This window comes from Convolutriloba macropyga, chromosome 1, assembly GCF_964194025.1.
Source record: "Convolutriloba macropyga chromosome 1, txConMacr16.3, whole genome shotgun sequence".
NCBI classification, from domain to species: Eukaryota; Metazoa; Xenacoelomorpha; order Acoela; family Convolutidae; genus Convolutriloba; species Convolutriloba macropyga.
Genome location: NC_134468.1, coordinates 16,047,668 through 16,070,495, shown reverse-complemented (window position 1 = coordinate 16,070,495; position 22,828 = coordinate 16,047,668). Strand labels below are relative to the sequence as shown.

At 33.9% G+C, this 22,828-nt stretch overlaps 1 protein-coding gene across 4 annotated transcripts in view; it reads left to right on the top strand.

Moving 5' to 3' along the window:
- The first annotated feature begins 1,235 nt into the window (after positions 1-1,235).
- LOC142335584 (uncharacterized) overlaps positions 1,236-22,828 on the top strand; it is a 34,930-nt gene continuing 13,337 nt past the window's right edge. The window contains exons 1-2 of one of the 4 annotated variants that reach the window (XM_075384113.1): positions 1,236-1,836; positions 2,402-2,765. The gene's annotated coding sequence lies outside the window, so the exon portion shown is untranslated. Of the gene's footprint in view, positions 1,837-2,360; positions 2,766-2,812; positions 2,983-22,828 lie in introns of those variants that run through there. The other 3 variants (XM_075384112.1, XM_075384114.1, XM_075384115.1) reach the window with 3 other exon arrangements.

Genomic DNA, 22,828 nt, shown 5'->3' with positions numbered 1-22,828 from the left:
AAAGGAGCTCGTTTCATTTTGATGATTTTGAGTTAATATTCTTGGTGATTTTGTTTCAGGATCATCTGCTTGTTTGCGCATTTTTTTTCTACCGTTTTGGTTGTCTTCATAATCTTTGATCCGTCTTTTGTTTCAAAAACAGAAATTGATAATTCAAATTTTAATTACACTCTGTTTCTTTGATTTCCAAAAAACAATTTTCTGAGGGCGAAATTTTCACACTGCAAAAGTTTGGTCCCCTGGATTTTGCATCTTGAGATTTTAAAAAATTGCCGTTTTGTGAGATTTGTTCAAATAGCCTGCCCAATATCTTATACCCTTGAAAAAAATTGGTTCGCGCTAGTGCATGTTCAACGTGATTTCTGACGAAGCTATCGTACAGCATATAGGCGTGAAAGCTATGCCAAGATTATAACAAGCGCAAGAACATTTTTCGGCGCAATCAGAAATATGGATCAGAGTTCACTTTAGTCTGGGTCAGAGCAGAGGTTGTTTTTGGTTTTGTATGGTCCGATCAGAGGTCATTTCAACCTGAAGCAGATTTACGATCCTCTGACAAACTATTTATTTTTGTGACACACACAATGGAAGGTTTACGATATATCATTTTTTTTGTTTTCTTTTTGAAAATTCAGCTCGTTGACTGAGGTACCCCTGAAAACTTGTAGAAATCTGAGCAAATTAAGTTATATTTGTTGCCTCAAATTGGCTTTTGATCAGTCAATCTTTCGTGCATTCAAAACCACCGCTGAGCAGTAATATTCGCTGAACTCAAGCAAACCTCTGATCAGATTCAGGATAGACTGTTGTCCAGACTTTCAAAATATGTGATGGCGGATCGGACTTCCGACTATGCACTGGAGATGCATTCTCAGATAATGCTTTAATCTGGAACCTCGACAATTTTGGTTCCTTTCTTTGAGTCAAAGGGTATAGTAATTAATCCGCCTACAAGGTGCCTGTTTTGGCGACTCGCGTCCAATATTGTGGCGTGGAAAATCGCCTCGGGTGATTAGCCTTTATACGTTTCTAAGCCGAGTGAGTCCAGCAAAATGTACATAAACAGAACTATTCTCTCTTTGGCCATAAATTAATTAATTAGTCACACTTAACGACACAATTGATAAAAAGGATTAGTCATCCTAGCAACAACATTATTCTCAACATTGTTCTCATTTGCATTGCACAGATTCATTTAATTCTTGTTACGAGTTTTGAACATTAGTGTGCGTAAATAAATAATGTTGCTGATTTGATTCAATTGCTCTCGTATGCTCGATCGCCTCGTTGCCTGCTATAGACAGAACGTATTGCATTGATTAATGATTTGATTATTATCATTATCCTAGTTGTCGTTTAATTTGCGGCTTGTTTAGATTTCGTTCGCACCAGAAAGATCCATAGCCAAGACTAAGTATGTACGTGTGTTTGTAAAAGGCTATACGAAGTATATAGTTAAAGATAGTCGTAGTATTGGCATAAACAGGCCGTGTGGATTTCTGTTCATTATTCTTCTTAGCTGATAAATGCATGGAAAGCAGGAATAGAACGAACCTTATCGGCTATATGCAACCATACACACGGCACATTCATATATATGAATAGCTGAAAAATATTTAGTCACTTCTTTTAGTTCAAACGACATTTATTACACACGAGCATATTATAGTACACGAAACAATTATTTCAACTTTCATTATTCCATTTAGACGCATTAAAAGCGGGAACAAACATAATTATTTGTCAATCTGCAGTGCTCATATGCAAAATTACCGGACTAGTTCACGTGTACTGCAATCATTTCAACAAAAGTCACCAAAATCTTCAGTTTGAAAGGTTAGCATACTATTTGAACTAAGCTTTTGTTCATTTCTGTCGTTTTATGGAGATTTAGAGACAATTAACGGGGACAATTAAGCACTATGTTATTGATTGGGGGTATTGGTTTGATTTTGTTTGTACTAAAAAGTTAGAGCCGGTCAAAATCGGCGAGGGAAATGGTTTTGAATGGAAGCAAAGCGGGCGGGGGAGCGGTATAGGGACTGTATGTAGGGGTGGAAATGGGAAAATTGAGGAAAGGGGGGCTCTAGTTAGTTTGTGAACTGAAATGAACTGGGACTACTGGAGATAAAATTTTGCGTGACCTGTAGAAGAGAGAGAGAGAGAAAGAGCAAGAGAGAGAGAGAAAGAGAGAGAAAGAATATAGAGAGAGTATAAGCAAGAAAGAGAGAGAGAGAGAGTACAAATGAGAGCTACTAGCTAGTGATAGTTGTAAAATAGTATAGACTAAGCTTGTTTTTGCGGGAAAACACTCATAGAAAGAAAATCAGATAGAGCGAGTAACTATTGTCTGTCTATAGCTGTGGTGTGAAACCTCCCGGATGTAATATCTGAATTGCAGATTACGGTACGATTTACGAATTTGAAAAGTATCGAGAGACACCACACGTCCAAATACACACATACACATACTCTCTCTGTCTCTCTTTCTCTATTGCATTCACGTGTCGTTCCTAACACACACTCAAATATACCACAACTGCAGCCCTGCAGCCCCCCGCGCAATCCTACTCACGATTTCCACCACCCCAACCACCCCAATTAAGGCATCAATTCCTCGAACCTCTCTCTACAAACACGGCTCAAGATCCCGACATTTTCCACCTCCAGCCAGCCAGTCAGTCAGCCAAACAGCTCAAGACTTAAAACACAACAACAACAATCATTGTTGCCATATCTAACAGCCAACGCCACATAACTTGACTGTAAGTTGTTTTTCACCTTTTAATTATCTTAATACGCGCATTTAGCTGTGGTTAAAAACCAACACACACATTTTGTCGCGTCCATCCTAAAAGATAGAAACGTGTGTGTAATTTGTCTTTTTCAACTCTCTCGCTCTCTCACAAGATAAAACAAGCACTTACCATTTTGCATATTGTTGGAAAAGCTTATTATATTTGACATATCGTCAGAAAACAGGTAAGTGTGCCATTTCTGCTCCCCTCCCTGATTTAGATATAGCCTTAATTATGAGTTTACGGCCGAAACGAGTCGGCAACGTTTCTTGGGCAAATTGGCAAAACTATACTTGTATCACAAGTTCTGATAAGTTTTATATCAATCTGGCATGAGGGAAGTTCTTGGGTTTCATTTTGTAGAAAATAGCTACCTCTTTTTTACAGAATAAAAGCAACCGTTCGCTAACTTTTAATGTAGAGAATATTGTCCCGAGAAGGCAACGCGAGCCGTTTGATTCGGGACGCTCGACAGCCATTGACTATAAAGGCGAATCCCAATAACCTATCAGGGTTTCGTTCAATACGATGTCGGGGTTGTAATTATACATTTTAAAAGCACTAACTTCAAAAATTGTTCAGCCCTGTCATGAAAATTAACATAATAAACTAAATGACCGCAAACTTTAAAAAAAATGAATAATTTTGTTTTCTCAAAATTTTATTTCAAAAAACATTGCTATCCGTCTCTTTATTTTCTGCTGAAAACAGTTCTATCCGTCTCCTTGTTTTCTGCTGGTTAAACAGTATTGTAAGAACCATTTTGCCCTATATGGAAAAGATTTTTGGGAAACTGAAGCCTTCATGAAATCTAGAGCTCTCAAAATAGCAAAACTTAGCTTTAAAAATGTAAAACTATAAGCAGAAAAATGTATTATTTTCTCAATTCGATATTTTTTTTGCAAAAATTTCTTCTCATTCAATCTGAACTACCAATTTTAGTATTTAATCAGAACTACAAATTTTGGAAACGTAAAAAAACTAGTATCATGAAATGAATATCAAATCAACCAAATTCATTATTGAAAAAAAGAAATCTCGTTTTTATTTGTATTCTTTATTCGAACTAATCTTTTCTAATATAATACAATTCAAACTACAATTCGAACTAATCTTCTTTAATATAATAAAGTTTAGAGGAAATTGAAAGTAAGAGTGTTTATGGATTGTCAGGTTGGATAATTTATTACGTTCACAATTTTTTGAAAATGGAGAAAATAATTTTTCAATTCTGCAGTTTTAAATTTCTCTTCGAACTGATCTTTTCCAGTCTTTGGGTGTTTCTGTAAAATGAAAAACTAAATCCTCTATTCATTGTGAAGTTCACAGTTTTCTTTTGAAAGAAAAAAAATTTGTCTCAAAAAGATTTCCTATACTTTTACTTAGAAAAAATACTTTTACTTAGAGAATATTGTCCCGAGAAGGCAACGCGAGCCGTTTGATTCGGGACGCTCGACAGCCATTGACTATAAAGGCGAATCCCAATAACCTATCAGGGTTTCGTTCAATACGATGTCGGGGTTGTAATTATACATTTTGAAAGCACTAACTTCAAAAATTGTTCAGCCCTGTCATGAAAATTAACATAATAAACTAAATGACCGCAAACTTTAAAAAAAAAAATGAATAATTTTGTTTTCTCAAAATTTTATTTCAAAAAACATTGCTATCCGTCTCTTTATTTTCTGCTGAAAACAGTTCTATCCGTCTCCTTGTTTTCTGCTGGTTAAACACTATTGTAGGAACCATTTTGCCCTATATGGAAAAGATTTTTGGGAAACTGAAGCCTTCAGGAAATCTAGAGCTCTCAAAATAGCAAAACTTAGCTTTAAAAATATAAAACTATAAGCAGCAAAATGTATTATTTTGTCAATTCGAGTTTTTTTTGCAAAAATTTCTTCTCATTCAATCTGAACTACCAATTTTAGTATTTAATCAGAACTACAAATTTTGGAAACGTAAAAAAAACTAGTATCATGAAATGAATATCAAATCAACCAAATTCATTATTGAAAAAAAGAAATCTCGTTTTTATTTGTATTCTTTATTCGAACTAATCTTTTCTAATATAATACAATTCAAACTACAATTCGAACTAATCTTCTTTAATATAATAAAGTTTAGAGGAAATTGAAAGTAAGAGTGTTTATGGATTGTCAGGTTGGATAATTTATTACGTTCACAATTTTTTGAAAATGGAGAAAATAATTTTTCAATTCTGCAGTTTTAAATTTCTCTTCGAACTGATCTTTCCAGTCTTTGGGTGTTTCTGTAAAATGAAAAACTAAATCCTCTATTCATTGTGAAGTTCACAGTTTTCTTTTGAAAGAAAAAAAATTTGTCTCAAAAAGATTTCCTATACTTTTACTTAGAAAAAATTTTTCTGTTGAAAAGGGAAAAGGCCAAAATTTACTGATAACCATTGTTCCTCAAAGCTACTAAACGGGAGATTTTACGAACATCTTTTCACGTTTCTGTGCATGTTAAAAGTATATAGTGGCAAAGTGCAAAAACTGTCAGAAGTATTAAAACTTTATAAAATTATTCAAACGAAAGTGTTGCTAAAAATTGGGGTTTTAAATGTATTCAGAACCAGAATTTTTGTGGTCATCAATTTCTACCTTGTCTGTGCAATTTTTGAGAAAAAAAAACAAGCCGGAAGGTAATGCTCATGAAACGTCAAAAATGACAAGATATTCTAAAAATTAATCAGAAAAACAAAAGGATCAAGACACAAATCAACGGTGGGGAACACTGTGTACAAATCAGATGCCAAAATGAATTGTTGGGTGGCGAGATTTGTATTTGTTTTGGTGTCTGTGTGTTTTTGTGTGTGCGTGCGCGCCTCTGTGGCTGTTTGTATGGGTATGTGTATTTTCATTGTGTTTAGTATATGTGTAAGAGAGAGAGAAAGAAAAAAAGATATAGTGTGAAAGAAATAGTTCCTACAAATGTTGGGCACAGTAGAAGTGGAGAGGAACCCCTGGCAGAAATTAAGGCTTTTTGAAAAAGTACTTTTTTCTACAAATTTCTACAAGTTTTCTTCAAATTGCGGTGTTAAATATTTCCAATGCCAAGGATGCGTGCTTTTAATTCTCACTGATAACACTTGAGAAATTAAACCTCTCCATATGCTCATGAAACATCAAAAATGACAAACATTTCGAAAACCTTCAAAAAATTCAATTCAGATTTTACTGTCAGTTTTTTAAATAAAACTTTCCATTAAAATTGTTTATTGACATCTAAAACTTTTTTTTTTAGAAAAAGCAGTCAAGCGATATTAAACGGTGACGAATTGTGAAATTTGATTAAATGTCAAAAAAATACAAATGTGATGTAAATACCAGAGCTGCTTTTAAATCTCGCTGTATTACTGATAAAAATTTAATTGTCCCCTTGTGCCAGTTTTCCCGAAATATCAAAATTGAAAAACTTTCAAAAGTTACGTTTCATCCAAGTTTTGTGTAAAAATTACAGTTACCGGTACAATTGCCTCAAAAAGTCAACACCTAGTTTTTTAGAGAAAAAAACAAAGAACACCTAAATGAGCAATGGCGAACCTTGAGTAGTGACAAATTGTCAATTTTTTGGTGTTGGGCTTTGCATTTGTGTGTTGGTGTTTGTTTGGGTAATGTCTGTTGTGTGTGTGTGTGTGTGCGTGTTTGTTTGATTTTTCTGTCTTCCAGATTGTACTACACTTATCTTTCCAGAGTTGGTTTGAAAAAAGACGGCATTATTTTTGGATTCAAACAGCACAAGTAATTATCTTTGGAATACCTTGCAGAATTTAAAAGTTGTTTTTGCAACCTTGAGAGGTATGATGGAATTTTCTGTGCTATGCATTATCTCGCGCGAGCCGTCTTGTTTTTATTTTGTGCGATGTTCTGCCATTGATATTTTCTCGTCTGTTTGTCCTATATAACTTGATTATCGTGTTTAATGTATTTAAATTATATCTTGATCTTTTATTAATGATATACGAGTTTAAAGTGAATGAGTTTTTCTTGAATGAATTTTTGAGATTTTTTAATGACTGTTTGGGTAAGTTTTGGCCCGCCAGTGCTGGGGCGTAGAATGCATTTTAACCGAAAATCTCAATATTAATTCTCATTTATAGCAAGCAATTGTTAATGCTAATGTCAAAGATTTTGAGCTGGCAGTCAAGTTGGTTTCGCAGTATTTTGCTGGAATCCGTTGTATTTGTTTTTATGTAACGCTTCTCATAAAGCTATTGTTTCTCACCTCGTAAGTCTACAGTTGTTCCCATTTAATGTGCACATAAAAAGGCTACTACAGATTTTCAGAAAGAATTTAGTTTTTCTTTTACTTTTTTACTTTAAAAATAATTGAAGACCAACTTATAGTCTTTTTTTGGTTGTAGCTTCCCGTTGAAGATGGATAATTTAATCATTGTCGATGTTTATAATAAAATTTGTCGATCAGAGGTTTTATGTTTTGATAATTGAGTTTTTTTTATCGGATAGGTGATTAGTTTTCATCTCACTTTTGTATAAATCAAACAACCATTTAGTGTCTGTGTCTTGCTTATGTATCTCTTTGATTGTCCATAATTTACTGTATTCGTAGGTTTTTTTGGCAATATGTAGCAGTCAAATCATTTTTTTTATATTCTCTCCACGGTTCTTTTTTTCTCTACAAGTTGTTGCTAAGCTCACTAGGTTTTGGTCACAGCTTTGAATTTTTCTGCATTGTCTTGGTTTAAAAACTTTTCAGACTTTATTAACTCATTTTTGGGCATATTTTGTATTTTAAAGAATTTTCTTCTGTTTGTTTCGATAGCAAGTTCCTCGGATCACAATTTTTTTTTTGATTGTTGGTCTTTTCTTGCGCAACTAAGTTTGTTTGATTTTTGGTTTCTGTTGTCACCAAAAAGAGGCAATATTGCTCCATAATTTCCCTGTTTTGAGGTCTTATTTAGTCCGCGTTATGTTCTTTTCAGCATCTGAGATTCCTTTGAATTTTCAGCGTTTCCGTTTAATTTAGTTGACAATAGCTCAGTGAAAGACTATCTGCCCGTACTGAGCCCCCAGAGACCATCAGGCCTGATTCAGAAAAAAATCAGGCAAGGTCCCAGGCCTGATTCAGAGTCTGATCATGTCAAATACAAGGCTGCTAAGAGAACACTCCAGAGTCGATCTCTGAGGTTTCTATTGACATAGAAAAATCAAGACTTGGGGGTCTCTACCCAGAGAAATCCCAAGTCTTGGGTCTCTCTGCGAGTTTTTGAAAAACTTTCAAAAGTTACGTTTCATCCAAGTTTTGTGTAAAAATTACAGTTACCGGTACAATTGCCTCAAAAAGTCAACACCTAGTTTTTTAGAGAAAAAAACAAAGAACACCTAAATGAGCAATGGCGAACCTTGAGTAGTGACAAATTGTCAATTTTTTGGTGTTGGGCTTTGCATTTGTGTGTTGGTGTTTGTTTGGGTAATGTCTGTTGTGTGTGTGTGTGTGCGTGTTTGTTTGGTTTTTCTGTCTTCCAGATTGTACTACACTTATCTTTCCAGAGTTGGTTTGAAAAAAGACGGCATTATTTTTGGATTCAAACAGCACAAGTAATTATCTTTGGAATACCTTGCAGAATTTAAAAGTTGTTTTTGCAACCTTGAGAGGTATGATGGAATTTTCTGTGCTATGCATAATCTCGCGCGAGCCGTCTTGTTTTTATTTTGTGCGATGTTCTGCCATTGATATTTTCTCGTCTGTTTGTCCTATATAACTTGATTATCGTGTTTAATGTATTTAAATTATATCTTGATCTTTTATTAATGATATACGAGTTTAAAGTTAATGAGTTTTTCTTGAATGAATTTTTGAGATTTTTTAATGACTGTTTGGGTAAGTTTTGGCCCGCCAGTGCTGGGGCGTAGAATGCATTTTAACCGAAAATCTCAATATTAATTCTCATTTATAGCAAGCAATTGTTAATGCTAATGTCAAAGATTTTGAGCTGGCAGTCAAGTTGGTTTCGCAGTATTTTGCTGGAATCCGTTGTATTTGTTTTTATGTAACGCTTCTCATAAAGCTATTGTTTCTCACCTCGTAAGTCTACAGTTGTTCCCATTTAATGTGCACATAAAAAGGCTACTACAGATTTTCAGAAAGAATTTAGTTTTTCTTTTACTTTTTTACTTTAAAAATAATTGAAGACCAACTTATAGTCTTTTTTTGGTTGTAGCTTCCCGTTGAAGATGGATAATTTAATCATTGTCGATGTTTATAATAAAATTTGTCGATCAGAGGTTTTATGTTTTGATAATTGAGTTTTTTTTATCGGATAGGTGATTAGTTTTCATCTCACTTTTGTATAAATCAAACAACCATTTAGTGTCTGTGTCTTGCTTATGTATCTCTTTGATTGTCCATAATTTACTGTATTCGTAGGTTTTTTTGGCAATATGTAGCAGTCAAATCATTTTTTTTATATTCTCTCCACGGTTCTTTTTTTCTCTACAAGTTGTTGCTAAGCTCACTAGGTTTTGGTCACAGCTTTGAATTTTTCTGCATTGTCTTGGTTTAAAAACTTTTCAGACTTTATTAACTCATTTTTGGGCATATTTTGTATTTTAAAGAATTTTCTTCTGTTTGTTTCGATAGCAAGTTCCTCGGATCACAATTTTTTTTTGATTGTTGGTCTTTTCTTGCGCAACTAAGTTTGTTTGATTTTTGGTTTCTGTTGTCACCAAAAAGAGGCAATATTGCTCCATAATTTCCCTGTTTTGAGGTCTTATTTAGTCCGCGTTATGTTCTTTTCAGCATCTGAGATTCCTTTGAATTTTCAGCGTTTCCGTTTAATTTAGTTGACAATAGCTCAGTGAAAGACTATCTGCCCGTACTGAGCCCCCAGAGACCATCAGGCCTGATTCAGAAAAAAATCAGGCAAGGTCCCAGGCCTGATTCAGAGTCTGATCATGTCAAATACAAGGCTGCTAAGAGAACACTCCAGAGTCGATCTCTGAGGTTTCTATTGACATAGAAAAATCAAGACTTGGGGGTCTCTACCCAGAGAAATCCCAAGTCTTGGGTCTCTCTGCCAAGAGAAGGTCCAAATCTTGGGTCACTCTGTGCAGAGTACAACCAAGACTTGGTGACCTCTTGGCAGGCAAGACACAAGACTTGGGATTTCTCTTGGCAGAAAGAATGCAAGACTTGATTGTTTCTGGACAGAGGGTTAGAATGGTGCATTTTCTAGGTTCATGGGCACTTTTAAAATGAGTTTGAGTACCCTCAAGTAAAAATAAAGTACCAATTATGATTATGAAAGCTATTTAAACTATGTTCGTGGCTCTTGGTAAGGTATGGTCACCTTTTCAAGGCCAAATAGGTCCTTAAAAATAGAAATTCAATACTCACTGTTGAAGAGAAATGAAGAGCTATAGCTAAGAAAAACCACTACAATACCAAACATTGCAAATATACATAAAACAACATCCCAAAGCAAAAAAAAATTGAATTGGATTTTAAGGATATAGGAGAACTTCGATTTTCCTTACTTTTTTTATAGGTTTAGGCTTTTATTTTGGGATCTAATCACCAGTTCTGCAGGTGGACAGCTTTATGTGTGAAACAGTCAAAATTTTATTTGATCCACCTAACCTGCAAACGTTTCGTTTTTCTTTTTAACTTCAATTTACAGCTAGTCTTTTTTTGAGACCTAATACATAAGCATGGGTCCTATTTGGAAATGAAACACTCAGTTTTTACTTCTATCTTAGGGATATTTTGTAAATTAGTGAACGTCAAGAGAAGATACCGATTCTAAGACTTGGCAGAGAAACCCAAGTCTTGGATTTTCTCTGCCCAGAGAAGCCCCAAGTCGTGGGGTGAAGTTCACGAATTTCACCTGCAAATGATTTTTTTGACAGAAAACGTGTAATTGGGCGCCAAATTTATATAAAAAAAGTTGCCCTCATTAAATTTAAAACATCAGATCTTCATGATGTCAACCTTAACTTTGCTCAGAGAAACCCAAGACTTGGGTTCTGCGCTGCCCAGTAAAACCCAAGTCTTGGCCTCTCTCTGCCCAGAGATGTCTCAAGTCTTGGCTCCGCTACCCAAGTATTGGCATCTCTCTGCCGAGACTTGGCCTCCGGAAAATCTCTGAATCAGTCCTGATGGGCTCTGGGGGTTCGGTACGGGTGTTGTTTTTCAAATGTCCAATTGAGTTATAACATTTTGCTTTTTCAGTCATTTTAAAAGTTTGATTGTTTCGATTGGCTTCGTGTTATCTTTATCACATAGTGCTTTGTTTCCAGATTCAATTTGCAATGTTCCTTAAAACTCGTCAATCGCATATCAAAGTTTCTGTATCAAAAATGTGCCCATTTGTGCTCAAATTTTTGTGCGATCATTTCTTCCATCAAATCCTATTACTAGAAAGACTTAACTGGTTCGTAAATTTTATTACACACTCGTATTTTATAGGAATGAAAATGGCCCGTGCCTCTTTTATACGAAAAACCCTTAAGGCCACCATTAGTGTATTGTATGCTGAGCCTCTATGACGAAAACTTGTGAACTGAATTTTTTGGCACTGGACGTCACAAGGTTTACAGATTTGAATTTGCGTCTTTGTTGGAGTTTTTTCAGAAAAAGCCTAAAGTCTTTTTCCGAGCCTAAAACTTCTGCAGCGCATATTGTTATACCTATGAGAATAACTATAAGTCTTGAGGATAAATATACTTACGCAACAAGACTAGCAAGCGACTTGTTGAGTTCACGACTTGTTAATTTTTCAGGTTATCATCCGCATAGTATCATCCAGAAAAGGCTGCCCCAGTTTTAAGTTGAATTTCAAAAAACAATGAGATTCAATTAAAAAATAACTGATAAGCTGAGAAAAGGAGAATTACCCTTTTGCCTGTGTGTAGGCCTCCTTACTATGCTGATGTCTTATTGTTCATGTTTGTCCAAGTCTTCATTTGAAATCAAAGAAACTAGAAATTTCTACAAAGTTTTTTTTACAAATTTCTACAAATTTTTGATGAAATTCATGAGAATGGAAATAACTTCAGAATGGAAAATTTTTTAAAATTCCAATGGAAAAAGGAAAAGAAAAACTTTGTTGGATTCACATATCCGACTAAATCACTATTAATTGAATAGATATTTTTCACAAGTTGTCCGAATAAAATTTTGGCGTAGATTTCAGAATTCATCAAAACTTTTTGAAAAGTTCGCGAATAACTCGGTTGTTTGTAAAATGTTTTTTGTTTGATTTGATCTTAGTTTTTACAATCAACTGGCTATGCTCAAACTCAAGGCAATGAATGGACTGTCAAAAACTATTTAAAATATTTTTTAGGATTCGATTAGTTAGAATTGTGACCCCAAGAATTGTATCCCCTCACATCACTCTCTACTAAAATTTGCTCACATCACTCCGCTATTTAGAAAAGGTGATACTGACAATCCATTAAACTATAGACCAATCTCTTTAACACGCGTTTTGAAAAACTACTTAAAAAGAAAATTGAAGAAAGAATATCCTCACAAAGCCAATATCTACAGCAAAACGCCATTTGGGTTCAGGAAAAATTATTCCACGATAGACGATCTGGTATATAAAATTTGACTGGTTTAAATAAATCAGAAGGCTTCAGCAAGGTACTGTTCTCGGGCCCCTTTTATTCAATATGTACGATAACGACCTGCAATTCAAAATAGCCTTTAATATAGTTCAATACACAGTCATTTTCTCCGAAAAAAAGCTCAAGATAGCCCAGAAATTCTTCGAAAGGATGTAAAAAAATTGGTTGATTACTTTGATTGCAATTCTCTTAAGCTCAATGCTGACACAACGGATTTCATTTTATTTGGCTCCACGGAATCTAAAGATATGTCAGTTACAATTGATGGACAAAAGGTTAAAGAAAAAACGGAAGTAAAATATTTTGGGGCTAATATTGATAAAAAACTCACCTTTCAATCCGAGGTAAAAAATATTTTACGATGCTTGACAGAAGGCATAAAATCAGTCTATACATTACGGAACTGCGTTCCTGAAAGCTTCAAAAAAAACACTGATTAACTCTTTTGTTATAAGTCACCTGCAATATCCAGCAGTAGTTCTATGCTCATTATCTCAGAATCTGATAACAACTCTCGAAAAAACAATTAAACTGGGCAGTCAAAGCTTGGTAGAATCGTAGAAAGTTTGATTCATCTCACGATCTTAAGCTGATCAGTACCATATTACCTGTTCGAATGTTAATAGAATACAGGGTTGCACTATAGACTAGACAAATTTTTAGTTATAAAAAGCAAGCATTAAGAAATACTTCTGGCATTCCAATACCAACGGCCAACTTTTATTTTCACAATCGGACGAAAAAATTAGCAAATAAAATCATTGCTAGAACTAAACGCATTGAACAGGGGCTGATCAATAGTGGTGTAAGATGTCATTATGAAATTTTGAGGGCGAATGAAACCTTGTCCAAATCTTCCTTAGCTGCCAAAAAAATATACAAAAATGACTTTTTAGTAAAATTCAAGAAGGACGCAGGCCAAATTCAGTTTGGCCAATTAACGTTGCGTGAATTTAAATTTAGTTCATTATGTGTGCTGTTCCTACCTATCTATATACTAATCTATCTATCTGTCTATCATTTCAATTTTTCGGTGTTCACAATTCAAAAATAACTTTTTCTGTTTATTTATTTATTACATACACTACCTGCATGATGAATTTTATATATCATTTTAGGAATTTGCATGTTCCTTTTTTAATTGCTAAGAACATTGAAAGAGAGCCGATATTAAAATCCAAGAAACTAACTTAAGAGCTAAATAAAGATTGTAATGTTTCTCTGAATGCATAAAAAATGTTTCATAAGTGCCTTATAATATATTAGCTTTTTAACTGTATCAGATTATTATGCAGTTTGGTTTTTAAAAACAACTCTAACTTATTTCAGGTACAAGGTGAATTTGCTATTTGAAAACCTAAAAATCATTTTATTTAACCAAAACGAAAAATTAAAAGAAAGACAACAAACTCAAAAGGATTTTTTTTGTTGCTTTATACCGTATCCAAAACCCACGTTGAGATCAAGCTTCTCTATTTCTTTTTTGTTTGAAATATATTAAACAAATTTTTTTAGTTCGAAATAATTTAAACAAAGGAATTAAGCGAAGTGCGGTAGAGGAAACATGATTTAACAGAAACAGCAAAAAATTGTTGAATATGAGATTGATAAATTGAAAATGTAAAAAATTGTCAAAATTCTATCCTTTTTGTCTAACATGATTACGATTATTTTTTATAGACTGTAGCCGAGAAATGGTTTGGTATTCAATGTTCAGAAGTTGGGGATGGTTTTGAGCCGCTGTGTTCATACGATGTGCTCAAACACTTCCCAATTTTTGATATCAAGGGGATTCAAATAGAAGTTGCGATCTAAGTTAAGACAATGTAGGCCAGGAAAAGAAAAGCGTGTAGTTTTAAGGCGTGATTTATTTTTCCAACTGCCTGTAAAATGTGAAATTGGGTCTTGAACTAATTTCCGGTTTTTGAGAGAATGATTGACTTTGAGTCAATTCGACTTCTCTTATTTGCTTAATTTTTTATGAATGCCATTAGAAACTGACAAGGCGTCTTGGACGTGAATTTTTGCAACTGTTCATGTTTCAACTGGGTTTAACGTCTTTGGCACAATTCAATCACTTATTTTTACTGATATATCACTTAATAGATTTCTAATAAGGCATAAATTAATTTATTTAAAGGTTTTAAGTTACTGTCAATGCTTTTTTTCTTAATTTAATTCCCATTTGTTTTCGAAATTTAAAACATTTTAAAGCGTTTTAAGTTTGGCGCACAATTGTGGTAGTTTTTTGTAGTCTTGCGTCATATGTTATCTTTGTAGTCTTCGTACTTTGTTTCGATATTAGGGAGTGGGGGTGTGTTGCTTCAATTTACTGTGGCGTCATAACCTAATCTCTTTAGTTTTCTTGAGTTTGAGCTGGTATTGTTATGTTCATGACACTTTTGATTTCGTAAAACTTGTATTTTTAGTGAGATTTTAATTTTTAGTGAGGCATAGTTGAAGCTATGGAAGGGTTTTGGGTTTAAGCCGATAGCTTTTTTCATTTAAGCCCCATTTCCTTGCCAGAAAATAACTAAATTTTAAAAAATGCCTAAGTTTCCCGGTTTTTTTTCACCTTATTATAAGAATTGGTTTGTAAAGCGCTCTGTTTTGTTGCTAAAATGTTTTCCATGACTGAGCTTTAGAAACGGGATAAAAAGTTGAGTTTCATTAGAGGCTCTTATCTGGCTTTTTAGTCTTTCAAGTGCTTAGAGTGATGAGCTTGCTAAGAGGGTGGGCCTGATTTAACTGGATTTCAATATAATGCCTAAGTTTCTGGTTTTTTTCACGATTTTAGTATAAGAATTGGGTTGTGTAGCGCTATGTTTTGTTGGTAAAATGTTTTCTATGACTTTGAGCTTTCAAAACGCGATAAACAGGTGACGCCCAGCGGGCATTGAGTTTCATGAAAGGTTCTTATCTGGCTTTAGTGGTCTTTCAAGTGCTTGGATTGATGAAGCTGCTGAGAAGGCCTAAATTTAAGGTGAACACGTCATTGTTAGGCGCTTTTTTGCCCAAAGTGGTGCAATTTTTTACGGTTTTGTCATTTTTTAGTTTCTTGGTATAGAGTATTCATAAGTTGAAGTTTTTTTTTAAATTTGATAAAGGTCTTTTGGAAGACATTTTCTTTTGCGAGTTATGTGTTTCAGTATATCAAACTTAAGCACGCGAAATGATACTGTTTTTTACAATTTCTTTCAAGTTTGTTATTTTTTGCGTTTTTCGACTTTTAGGAGCAAGTAAAAGAATTTTAGGACTTTTATACTGGATAGTAAGGACTTTTAATACTGACGACTACGACTGGATATTTTCAAGATATAAAGAATTGGTTTTAGGGATATAGATATCGTGAATTTTGGAGACTTGTCATTAAGATTTACAATTTTTTTTTCGAATTTGTTGCCAATTTTTGCTGTTTTCCGAGTTTTGAATCTTCAGGGGTTTGTGACAATTCCCTAGGGTCTGAAATAACGTTATTGGATAGTTTCTAGTGGCAATAAAACAGGTTTCAAGATATTAATATTTCGAATTTGAGAGACGTTTTAGTAAAATTTGCTATTTTGATTTTTAAAAATATAGTCATTTTGAGTTTTTTATCTTTAGTGGCCTATGAAGCTTTTCAGTTCTTGAGGATGGGTAACTGGTTAGTTCATAGTGTTAACAAATTGGTTTCTAAGATAATAATATCAAGATCCTTAAGGACTTTTTTATAAGATCATTGTGAGGACATCATCGTCAAGAACGTATCTTTAGTTTTTCTATTATTTCTGTATTATTTGTTTTTGTTCCTACTAGTTCTTGCTTCTTGTTGTCGCTTTTAGGTCAGCCTAATTTCTGTTAGCCTGCAATTATTTATTCTGTAGATGTTTTATTCTGTAGAGCAAGAAAAAATGTTTTGAAGACAGGCAAATTCGAAATTACTTAGTTTTGCGATGAGTTCCGTTTTTCTAAGATTTTGGATTGTTTTTTGTCATTTTCAGTTTTCGGAGTTCAGTTCGCCAAATATATTGTTTGAGCTTGGTGTTGTTTTTGCTAAAATTTGAACATTACAGTTACGGTATGAAAATAACTGTTACGAGAAATCTCATTTTTTTAATTTGTAGTTTTTTTGTTCGTCTTTTTTCCTGCCCCTGATTGCCTCGTGTATATCTAGCAAGTTTTCACTACTTCCCAATTTTTTTTTTTTGATTTTTTACATTTTTTAACAGAGCCCTTGGCTTTCGACATGATGATCATAAAATTATGTACACTTTTAATTTTATTATAAATTGCTCTCGAACGAAGTTTAGCAGTTATATTAGTCCTGTGGTCTTTGTGCGACTTTTCGCTTGACTGATTGTTTGTGTGACCCTTTTAACTTTTCATCCTCAAAAACGAGATTAATAGGTAAAGACCTGAGGGGAATACGTGGCTGAGCGGCTCTCTTCAAAAATATCCTAACTAAGTGTGATTCACCAAAACTGTTTTGAGGTGACATTTTCATGGTGAAGGGCGGTTCTTAATCTTAAAGTTTGACCTCTTTGAGTCAACACCCCCACCCCAACTGTCCCCCGTACCCTCCAGCTGGCAATTTGTGCCCCCTCTCATGCAGATCTCCCGACCCTACCCCCCTCAACCCCACGCTTGACACAAATTCTTGGATTATTTCAGGACTTGTCCGCCTATGTTTTTAAATTCGTTTTTACCTTTCGATCAAATTTTTGTAAGTCGTGACTTCCGCGTTGGACTTCTGACCTACCTCACACACTAACTGTTTCAACTGAATAGAATTTAGAATTCCCAGCAAATTTGTTTGAAAACGTTCATAGCCAAAAAGCGGAATCAAAAAGTCAGGATAAACCAATAAACCCCGGTCACTAAGTCTCCATGTTTAAATACTTAGCGCGTTAAGTTATTAGTGTTTTTTTAAAGTGAACTGCTAACCGGTATTTGTATTAATTTGCTTGTTCTCCAATCTGGAGCCTGAATTAACCATATTTATTGAGTCTAAGGAAACTGCAAGAAAAAATTAGATCATTTTGACACTTAGAAAAAATGTTGGACTTTCGTAATTTTTTCTCTTTTTTCTTAGTGTTTGAATCTCAAAGGCGGTCGGTGAGGTCAATGGTTGCTCTTTTCCGACAATCTTCCGGCTATGTTCTAAATTTTTTGAAAGTTTCATTATAATTAATTCAGTTTTCCAATTGTAACATTTTTACGTGGATTTTTTTTTTCGTAAATTAACCTGATATTATTACTAAAGGCAGCCGTTTTGTCAGAAACTTTTCAATATCTAATTTTTTTTCTTATCTTTGGATTTCCTTGGTTTTTCAAAAAGCCGTTTTATTATTTCTAGCTATAAAAAGTGCAAATGGTTTTCATTAGTTTTTATTGGTCAGGACGACTTCGACACCGAGTTCTTGAAGAAAAGTGGTTTGGATTTTTTTGCCATTTTTTGTGTTCTTCCGGCTATTTTTATTTTTTGTAGGTTTCTATTTTCATTTGATATCTGTCAAGGAATTGATGCATTTATTAATTTTTTTAAGGTCTAATTTTATTTGTAGTAAACTTAATCTGCTGAAGTCGTTGGATTGTAATTCAGGTCATTTCTTGCTATGTCGCGGCGTCTATCGCTCAGCTTATGAATTTTTGAGCGTGATTTCACTCCTCTATACTTAGTTTGATGTTTAGTTCAATGATTTGGTAAGATTTCTGACCATGCACGACCTATCTTGCTCAACAAATGAATTGTGCTTTCTCTAAATGAATTTACACTTGTCATTAGAAAAATATGCGCAGGTCATCTGAGCGCAATTGATTAAAGTTTTAAATTCCATAGAGAACTCAGTGTTGACATTGGTGAAGAAAACTTCTTGAGAAAAACATAGACGGTCACTTTTTACCGTTTTTTGGCTGCCTCTTTATGTTGCTATGTGGTAGAGTAAAGTCAACCGCGGTTTTTCTCGCCATCTTGATTAAAATTTTATTGATTAAATTTTTAACTTTTAATTTTATTAAAATTGATTAAAATTTCAACACGATTAAATTTTTAATTGCATAGAGAATTCAGTGTTGAAATTGAGAAAACTTTTTGAGAAAAACGAATAGACGGTCACTTTGTATCATTTTGTTGGCTGCCTCTTTATGTTCCTATGTGGTAGAGCAAATTCATCCGCCTTTTTGGCCATCTACTCTCTATCTAATTTTAAGGCAATATTTGAACCTCAAAAGTGATTTATTAAACTGAAAAAAAATCCAAAATGACGAGGCCATACTAAAAACTGTATCTTACTTCGAAGCTGTTTTTTTTTCAACGTTTTAAGAGTTTATTTTTTGTAAGACAGCATAGATTTCATAAGCGTTAGATTTGTCAAATTACAAAAACACGGGTTCCAAAATTTTCTTGAAAACAGAAAAACGGACATTAAACTCAGTAGTTTTCCCCGTTTTTGGTTTAAACTTCAAAAAAAGTTCGGTTGTTTGATTTCAGTTGCATTGAAAAAGAAAATATTAAAGTTTCGTTTGCAAGCTGGTTTTATGATATGAATAGAACTCAAGTAGATTTTAATTGGGTTTTATTATCGGAAATTTTCTTCAATCCTATTTGAAGTAATTTGTAGTTGTTCTATTGATATTTTAGGAACTTCAATATTTAAAAAGGAAACTTCGATATTTGCTGAAAAATATAAGGCAACAAAACCGATAAATTCTCAGCTCTACTTACAATTAATTTGCCTTTAATTTCAATGTAGTTTTAATATTGCTCTATTGCGGTGCCTCTTTGCTTTGTGCATTATATAGAGCAAATGTTTCTGGGGAAAATTACTTGCATAAAAATAAAGAGTCGAATTATGGCTCGGTTCATTTAAAACTGCAATATTTTTTCCGGTAATTAAAGTTCTACCAAACGGGTTTGTTTGGTGTTTTTCAACCAAAATATTATTTCATCACGTAACAGTTTTTGGCGAATTATTTGGTATAGTATCGTTTGTTACTAACTGTGCTGGAATTGTGTTTAACTATCACTCTCTCCGTTCAGCTTCCAAAACGGCCTCAAACAAGATTGAACCGCAGAATCAACAAGATTACCTGGTGAAGACTTTATTGAATGTCTGTTTTCTTGTACTTTAATCCTTGCATTGAGAGTTTGTAATCGAAGTTTTTGTCAAATTCCTTACTCGGACTTTGGTCACATTGCGTTTCAGCGCTGTACCATTGACTTTCAATAGTAACAATTACTGTACCAGACAAATAGAAACTTTAGTCAGTCTGCCCGGACTCCATTAAGAAACATCTCAGCATGTCCCTAATCTTCTCACGTTATTTTCCAACACTGCGCAGATTGTTTCTTATTTCTCTTATTATCAGACTGATAGTACAAAGAACATAGAAATTTATGAACGTTTTGAATAACTCGATCACATGCATGAGAACTATAGAATGGCGATACCCTCAAAAGCTATTATAGCTTCAACTATACAATATGTTGGTGCATTTACATCTTTCGGGTGGAAGCGGTGGAGGTCGGTGGAAGTAGTTGGAGGTAAAAGGGGGTTGATGATCGATCTGCGTTGTCAAAATTAGTTGTGGTGTCTGAATAGTAGGCTCAATGGTCTTCATTTTGAAGTGTATTTCACAAGTTGACTGAATGTGGTTTTTTTTCAAGTTGTTGGTAATCTTTGTTTATTGATTGGTCATGACATCGGAAATCAGAATCGAGTTGTCCGTTGAAGAATCGGTTATCAATCAGTGCAATGAGTCCTTGCTTCACGCTATTAATCACACTGAAACATCTTTGGTGCATGGTATTGTTCTCTTCAAATCTTATGTTGCGATGGATAACGAGAAGGGCGAAGTGTTGAACCAGTTAATGTCTCGCAAAAGAGGGGTTGATCATATCGATCATTCGGTGGTGCATAAGCGGAAAACGAAATCGTTCGAATAAATGTTTCAAAAATGCCTTATAATGTATAAGCTATTTAGATATGTCAGATTATTATGCACTTTTTTTGAAAAATAACTAACTTATTTCGGATACAAGGTGCATTTGCTATTTGAAAACCTAAAAAGCAATTTTTTTAAACTAAATTGAAAGATTAAAGGAAAGACAAAGAACTAAAAGGAACTGTTTTGCTGGTTGTTTTATACCCTATCTATTACCAACGTTGAGATCAAGCTTCTCTATTTCTTTTTTGTTTGAAATATATTAAACGAAACATTTTTCAAAATTAATTACAGAGGAATTAAACGAAGTGCAGTTGCGGAAAGAATTTTTTTGGGAAAAATCAAAAAGGAGTGTGGAAAGTCTTTGAGTTACTTCTCCAGTATAAAATTTGTTAAATATGGGGTTGATAAATTGAAAGTGTAGAAAATTATAAATTTCAAAAGTCTATCCTTTTTGTCTAACATGATAACGATTAATTTTATAAAGTTATATAGACTGTAGCCGAGAAATGGTTTGGTATTCAATGTTCAGAAGTCGGGGATGGTTTTGAGCCGCTGTTCATTCGATGTGCTCAAACACTTCCCAATTTTTGATATCAAGGGGATTCAAATAGAAGTTGTGATCTAAGTTAAGACAATATAGACCAGGAAAAGAAAAGCGTGTAGTTTTAAGGCGTGATTTAGTTTTCCAACTGCCTGTAAAATGAGAAATTGGGTCTTGAACTAATTTCCGGTTTTTGAGAGAATGATTGACTTTGAGTCAATTCGACTTCTCTTCTTTTCTGCTTAATTTTTTATGAATGCCATTAGAAACTGACAAGGCGTCTTGGACGTGAGTTTTTGCAACTGTTCATGTTTCAACTGGGTTTAATTAACGTCTTTTTAGCACAATTCAATCACTTATTTTGACTGATATATGACTTAATCGGATTTCTAATGAGGCATAATTTAATTTAAAGGTTTTAAGTTACTGTCAATGCTTTTCTTAACTTTTTGGGAAATATCAAAAAAGGGAATATGGAAAATCTTTGAGTTATTTCTCCAGTATAGAGGAAACATGATTTAACAGTAACAGCAAAAAATTGTTGAATATGATATTGATAAATTGAAAATGTAAAAAATGTGAAAATTCTATCCGTTTTGTCTAACATGATTACTATTGATTTTTATATAGTTTTTTCAAAGGCAGTAGCCGAGAAGTAGTTTGGTGTTCAATTTTCAGAGGATGGGGATGGTATTGAGCCGCTGTGTTTTCAATCGATGTGCTCAAACACTTCCCATTTTTTGATATCAAGGGGGATTCAAATAGAAGTTGTGATCTAAGTTAAGACAACGCAGGCCAGGAAAAGAAAATGGAGTGGTTTTGAGGCGTGATTTGTTTTTCAAACTGCCTGTAAAATGAGAAATTGGGTCTTGAACTAATTTTCGGATTTTGAGAGAATGATTGACTTTGAGTCAATTCGACTTCTCTTCTTTTCTGCTTAATTTTTTATGAATGCCATTAGAAACTGAGAAAGCATCTTAGACGTGAATTTTTGCAACTGTTCATGTTTCAACTGAGTTTAACGTCTTTGGCTCGATTGAATCATTTATTTTTACTGATATATGGCCTCATCGGATTTCTAAGGAGGCGTAAATTAATTTACTCTCAATGCTTTGCTTTTCTTAATCTTAGTCCCATTTGTTTTCGTGAAATCAAACATTAGTGAGCGTTTTCGGATTCGCGCACATTTGTGGTTGTTTTTTTGAAGTCTTGCGTCATATGTTATTTTTGCAGTCTTCGTATTTTGTCTTGATATTGGGGGGGGGGGAGGGGGTTGCTTCAATTAACTGTATTGTCATAACTTAATCCATTTAGTTTTCTTGAGTTTGAGCTGGTGTTGTTATGTTCATGACACTTTTGATTTCGTAAAACTTGTATTTTTAGTGAGATTTTAATTTTTAGTGAGGCATAGTTGAAGCTATGGAAGGGTTTTAGGTTTAAGCCGGTAGCTTTTTTCATTTGAGCACCATTTTTTCCAGAAAATAACTAAATTTTAAAAAATGCCTAAGCTTCCTGGTTTTTTTCACCTTCTTATTATAAGAATTGGTTTGTATAGTGCTGTTTTGTTGGTAAAATGTTTTCCATTACTGAGCTTTAGAAACGGGATAAAAAGTTGAGGCCCAGTGGGCATTGAGTTTCATTAGAGGCTCTTATCTGGCTTTTTGGTCTTTCAAGTGCTTAGAGTGATGAGCTTGCTAAGAGGGTGGGCCTGAATTTAAGGTGAACAGGACATTCTTAGGCTCTTTTTTGTCCAAAATGGTGCATTTTTAACGGTTTTTTTGTCATTTTTAGTTTATTGGTATAGAGTAATCTTAAGTTAACGTTTTTTAAACTTGATAAAGGTTTTATCGGAAAATTTCTTCCTCTATTTGAAGTGATTTGTAGTTGTTTTTATTGATATTTTAGGAACTTCAATATTTACAAAAAGGAATCTTCGATGTTTGCTGAAA